Source organism: Pelmatolapia mariae, linkage group LG20 (assembly GCF_036321145.2).
Source record: "Pelmatolapia mariae isolate MD_Pm_ZW linkage group LG20, Pm_UMD_F_2, whole genome shotgun sequence".
NCBI classification, from domain to species: Eukaryota; Metazoa; Chordata; class Actinopteri; order Cichliformes; family Cichlidae; genus Pelmatolapia; species Pelmatolapia mariae.
This window is the reverse complement of record NC_086244.1, coordinates 23,331,470-23,337,688: the sequence shown is the minus strand read 5'-3', so window position 1 is coordinate 23,337,688 and position 6,219 is coordinate 23,331,470.

Sequence of the window (6,219 nt, the reverse complement as noted above, 5' to 3'; positions counted from 1 at the left end):
CAGTGTGTTATGGAAAAATCTTCACTCTATTTATATCATGAGCAACTCTGTCTTTGCATCAGGCCACTTTACCAAACTTATATTTGAGAGAAGAGCTTGCACATCACCAGGTTACTGGACATACTGGACATTTTAAGCTCATAGATTTTAATTTTTCCAAATGAAAAGCTGCACACAAGTCATAGTTAATGTCTTCATCAAAGCATTTTTTTGTATCTTTGATATTTTATCAGAAACCAGATATTTTCTAATGGGGCTCTTAATCTTTTGTGCAGATTCAAGCAGAATATATTTATGATGTTTTTATTTTTTTTCTGCAAGTGCAAGAAATTAGAAATAACTAAATACATAATCATGCTTTTGATTCTAGAATCAAGGACAAACTCCTCTGACTAAAAACCTCAAGTGACATATAATGTCAGATTTTACAAATGCCAAAAGTTTGCACATTTTTTTCCTTGTCTTTTTCCTCCCCTTTGGACAGTGTGTACATTCCCTTCGGATTTGCAGTAGTAAATCTGAGAGGTTACTTTGGGACACCACATAAACTAGGGGTTGCAATCACTGCACATTCTTCAGGGAGCTACTGCACACCAACTTATGACCTGCAAACACTCAAATTATGCATGCACAACTAAGCTTGTTGACAGTTTGTGTTAAGGCCTCGTTTTTGAAAAACACAGTGAAAATCAAAGTTCGACACCAGTAAAATTAGATGGCATTCTTGGTTTCAGTTTCTGGTGAAAATAGGCAGCACTGATACTGCTCTTTTATTCAGAACGCTTTACAGTTTGTCACACCAAAACCACTCACAGCAAACCACCATACAAGGGACTGTCATATTTATCAGAAGACTGGGGTTCTGCATTTTGTTCAGGGGCATTTTGACATGTGGACCGGAGGGGCTGCCCTCAGTTTTGGAAAAAGTGCTGCAATGCTCTGTCATCCAAAAACCAAACAGAATTATATTCAACTGTTCAAATACAGCTCAGCAAGTACAGGTCTGAAACATGGATGTGCACAAGGGCAGCATAAATAAATATTTTACTCTGTGTTCCATATGTTAAAAATGTGATTTCCCAAATATGATCAAAACAGGATGTGACTCATAACACGCGGGGTGAAAGTATGTCATTTAGAAATTCACTTGTAGTGTTATGAGTCATTACGGGGGTTGTGAATACGGGGTGAAATTAAATGGGGAGCAAAAGAGAGGGACAGAAACAGAGACATATGGTGCTGTCACAGTAACAGACGGGGTGTAGACATGCGGTAAGTTGCGGATGTGAACAAAGATGCAGGGTCAGCAATGGTTTCATACACACATACAAAAACCACATCTCTTCATCTTGCAAAGCTTCTGTATTTAAAAAGCATAACAATGCTCCCATTGACTGACAATAAGGACTGCTAAAAAGATTATTCAGCTTACTTTCATTATGCAGATTTACTAAAATACAAACAAACAGAGTGAATTATTGGGGTTTGGTTCTCTAACTCACTGACTCCATGGCATTATTAGCATTATTCTTCCTGTTTGCATTCCCAAAGCTTCCAAATTATGGAAATAGTAGTTCCAAAAATCACAGCATGATGATCCACCAACCATAAGTAATGCAAATAACAACAGGACTGGCAAGTCCCTTCATATTGTAATTTTTGTAATTGCTCTCCATTATTATTTTTTCATATATTACTGTAACTGTAGCACTCTTATATATTAATTTCTAAAGTACAGCTGCTCTGCAAGGTTTCAGAGATTGATGGGGAGTGTGTTTGTGTGTGTGCCTGAGCGCGTGTGGTGGTGGTGGGTTGGGAGGCTGGTCTAGACTTTCCAGAGCATACGTGACCCAAACTGACGCAAAAGCAGCCTTATGATCTGTCAGATCAGATGATGCATGAGCCTGGTTCATGTAAAATGACTGAGGCTGAAAACAGGGCAGTGATGGGAGAGATGAAAGGAGAGGCATTTACCCATTTTAAGGTCTCTGTGGAACAGTTTGAACAGTGTGTCCTAACTATACCAAGCATGCAAGAATTTCCATTCAAAATGGTCTTCTCTGTAACTAATAAGCTGTTGAATAATGGAACCCTTCTCACTTCAGAATTTGTTGCTCCAGTTAACATAAATCCATTGAGCTGTATAATACATGTAGCATTATATCAAAAATATGATACCATTCCAGTATATAGGATTAATGTTTATGTGAGGTTCGTCACTTGGATGAGTGACGAACCGCTACGACCAGATGAACAGAATCAACCTTTTGGGATTTACTTTCCTGGATGATTGAGCATACATCAATATATCTGATATGATCTGCAATGTGTGGAGGTATTATTAGATGCTTATTAGATATTATTACATTAAAGTAATATTAATTTAGTTGTTGTCTCCATAGCCCTGCTGTTATATGCAGTAAAGGAAAATAAACATAGAATTGGCTGATACTGCCAAAGGATGCCTGCTATGCAAGAGAGAGCCACTGTAAAATCACAGCAGGAGGCATCACAACCCTCCCAGGGACATCAGGCAATTCCACTTCAGGCGTAGCAGGACCAGCAGCTGCCAGACATGTATGTCATTTTATAATAAATTTGTTATCCATCTCCAACATTTGTTTGGCTGTGTGAAGGAAGTTACCAGAAGGCAGAATGCCTTGTATCAGTTACAGAGAGATTATAATAGAGTGGCAGAAATTCCCCTGAGACTCTCCCATGTGAGCACCTCCATCCCAGACTGAATGGGAATGTTACGCTCCAGCAAACTCCACAGTAGTGTGTCCAATACCATTGCCATCCTGTGGCTATAGAGCACTGGATATTCACTCACCTGGAAAGAAATAAAATTTTACTTTTTTTTTTCTGGCTGTCTTCAAGCCCAGATGGCATTCTGGCTCCTACAAAGAACTATTCAAAAATTAAATGCTGTGTTCTAGAAATGCTGCCATGAGTTTCTCGAAGACTCCTCCAATGGTAAACCCTTTGGTGTGAAGACAGACACCAACTTCATGGCAATCGTGGTATATATGAGCCGTCAGCCATGTCTCGCGTAAAGCTAAAACAAAGTTCTCGTGTGAAAATATTACATCTACCAGAAAAAACAGAAAAAAGCTGTACTTCATCTGCAGAAAGCTTTTGCAATGTGTGGCATACCATAGGGATACACTCACTGTGCAAAAACTATGAAAGACCTTCAGAAAACCTCGAGAACAATTGTTTACTTGAAAAACTTACAAGAATGCCCTAATAATTCTTGGAAGAAAAGTATGAAGAAATTAGTGATAGCTTAAGATTTTTTCACAATACAAGGCAAGGTTGTGCCAAAAAAGAATACTCTTTTTTTCATTGTTTTAGTATGCACACCATCTCTTCAGAAAGTATTCATGGTACTTATTCATTTTTCAAGTTGTACCTTGACATAGAGATAATGGCTTATGTTCACAGAAACTGTTTTTCAGTGAAAAAAGTGCATTTTTGTACCAGATATAAGAGGTACTTGGCTTCTGTGCCAAGTGCCTTTGATGGGCTTGAAATCATCAGACTTCATCAGACATCAACCGGAGACCATTTAAAAAATTCTTCCTTAAGGACAGAACAAGATCACAGTTTTAGTGACACAGCGATAAAGTGCATCAGATATCAGATCTTGTGCTCCAAATAACAGCAGATGTTTTTCATGCTAGTCAAAGAATCCTTTCTTATCCTGAATCAAATGCTGCATGCCTAAAATTAACAATTACCATGCCACTTACTTTTTTTTTTAGATTCTACAAGGAGATACTAGTGACAATAAAAAACACAGTAGTAATTAGTAATTAGTTACTTCTGACTGATATCTTAAGCATCCAAATTTAACATGATACATTATATTAATAAAAACATAATTAAGGTGAAGTAACATTTGTAGTAAATCAGTTTTATGTCAGTGGAATATAAATGTTGTTTATAGGAGGTGGCGTAGAAAGGCAGATGGGTTTCATTTGAAATAGAAGCTATGATCAAGACAATCTTCTTGTCATATAATGCTGAATTGTACACTTAAGTCATGTGTGCAAATGCAAGCTAATTAGACTGGATGTTAGGTGAAACTGGAATGGCAGATGTGCTTTATGAGGCATGTCTGCCTACAGTAAGGACATTAAAACATTTAATTTAAATCATAAAATGTTCTAGAGCCTGCTCAAATAACACAGCTGACAAAGTAGCTGTATTAAATCCTTTCTAGGCAAGTGGGACTTCAGCAGCTCATTATCTGAATCAAGCACTGTGGTGGCTCAGAGATTCTGACTCCTGGTGAGGCGTTTCTGTGGGACTCTGCATGCAGGGCTGCACAAGAACTAGAGTTGGCCCCAGGGCATCTCCTAAGATTTCATAATGATGTAAACATTTCACACAAGTTGTAAGCATTTTTAAAAACATGATGAATGCTGTTCATCATGTTTTCTATCACGTCTAAGTAGTCAAAGAACAAAGGATTTTTAACAGTCCAGAGTGTAATTATTTTCTGAAGAGCTGTGAATGTCCTCCACGTGTCTGTGTGTGTTATCTCCAGGTATTTTCTCCTACAGTCCAAAGACATGTGGTTAGTCGGGTAAACTGGTGAGTCTAAACTGGCTGTAGGTGTGAATGTGAGCGTTATTGTTGTCTGGCTCTCTGTGTTAGTACCGTGACAGACCAAGTGACCTGGGATATGCTCCAGCCCCACTATGAGCTTAAATTGGTTGAATGGATGTATGGAAGGTGTATCTGGTGTTGTTTGTCTCTTTAACCTCCTAGGACCTGGCGTCCACATATGTGGACATCACATTTTGGGTTATTTAGACTAAAATACTCAATTTTGCTCTACATGGGCCTGATATCCACTTACGAGGACATTATACTGCTACTGTTCTATCAACATTTTGAACGAATATCCTCATATGTGGCTCTCATTTTTCTTAGAAACAAAAATAAGGTTAAAAATCTGGTAATTCTGTGTTTTTACATTCATCGGGCCCCAATCAGCCCAAATATCAAAGAGAAATTAAAAATGCATGCCGTGGAACCTTAGGACGTTCTTGGTTAACGTCCTAAGGCGTTAACCAAGAGGTTCCACGGGTGGCTGTAGCTCAGGTGGCAGAGCAGGTCAGCCACTAATCAGAAGGTCGGTGGTTCGATCCCAGGCTGACTCCAAATATCCTTGGGCAAGATACTAACCCCATGTTTGCCTACTGGTGGTGGTCAGAGGGCCCGGTGGCGCCAGTGTCCGGCAGCCTCGCCTTTGTCAGTGTGCCCCAGGGCAGCTGTGGCTACAATGTAGCTTGCCATCACCAGTGTGTGAATGTATGGGTGAATGACTGAATGTAGTGTAAAGCGCTTTGGGGTCCTTAGGGACTAAGTAAAGCGCTATACAAATGCAGGCCATTTAAAAAAACCCATATAAACAATAAAAATGTATAAACAATAAAAATATATAATAAAAAAACCCAAAACAAACATGTTCTCTGACTGTGGTGAATATTGTTATTGTTTCTACTGGTCTTTACTTCCTCCATTAACAGGATGTAGCAAATGCTAACACATTCTTGAGGGAATCTAAAAAAGCATTAAACACACACACACACACGCACTCACGCATGCACGCACGCAAACACACACAAAGAGAGAGAGAGAAAATCACTATATCCAAAGTAGACAAGATACTAGGTAATACTAAAATATCCCACAAGGACACATACATTTACAAAGCTTTCTCTATGCACACATCCTCTTCTGTCACACTAATCCTCTGCATTTCCTCGTTCACTACATCCATGATTCTTCTCTGTGGTCTTCCTCTTTTCCTCCTGCCTGGCAGCTCTATGTTAAACATCCTTTCTCCAGTATATCTACTATCCCTCATGTTGTACAAGTTTAGATGGTCTGACTTGCATCACCTGATTCATGTTAATGTACATGAACAGGGTTATACATTTGGAGGCTAAAGACTTCAGAGGTTGATGTGTCATAAATTATTTTGTGAAATAACCATAGTCCCCACACGCAGCTGATTTACATTTCGTTTAGATCTGTGTTTAAGTTAAAATTCAGGGACCGACACTTTTTTCTCAAAGCTTTGGTTCTCGGTTGCCATGGTGATGAGTGCCCTGTGGAGAGTCTGAAGAAAAAGTACATGCTGCAGGGATGAAACGTACTTCCTCTTGAAGTACATTTGTTGTTTGCTAACTGTATCCACCA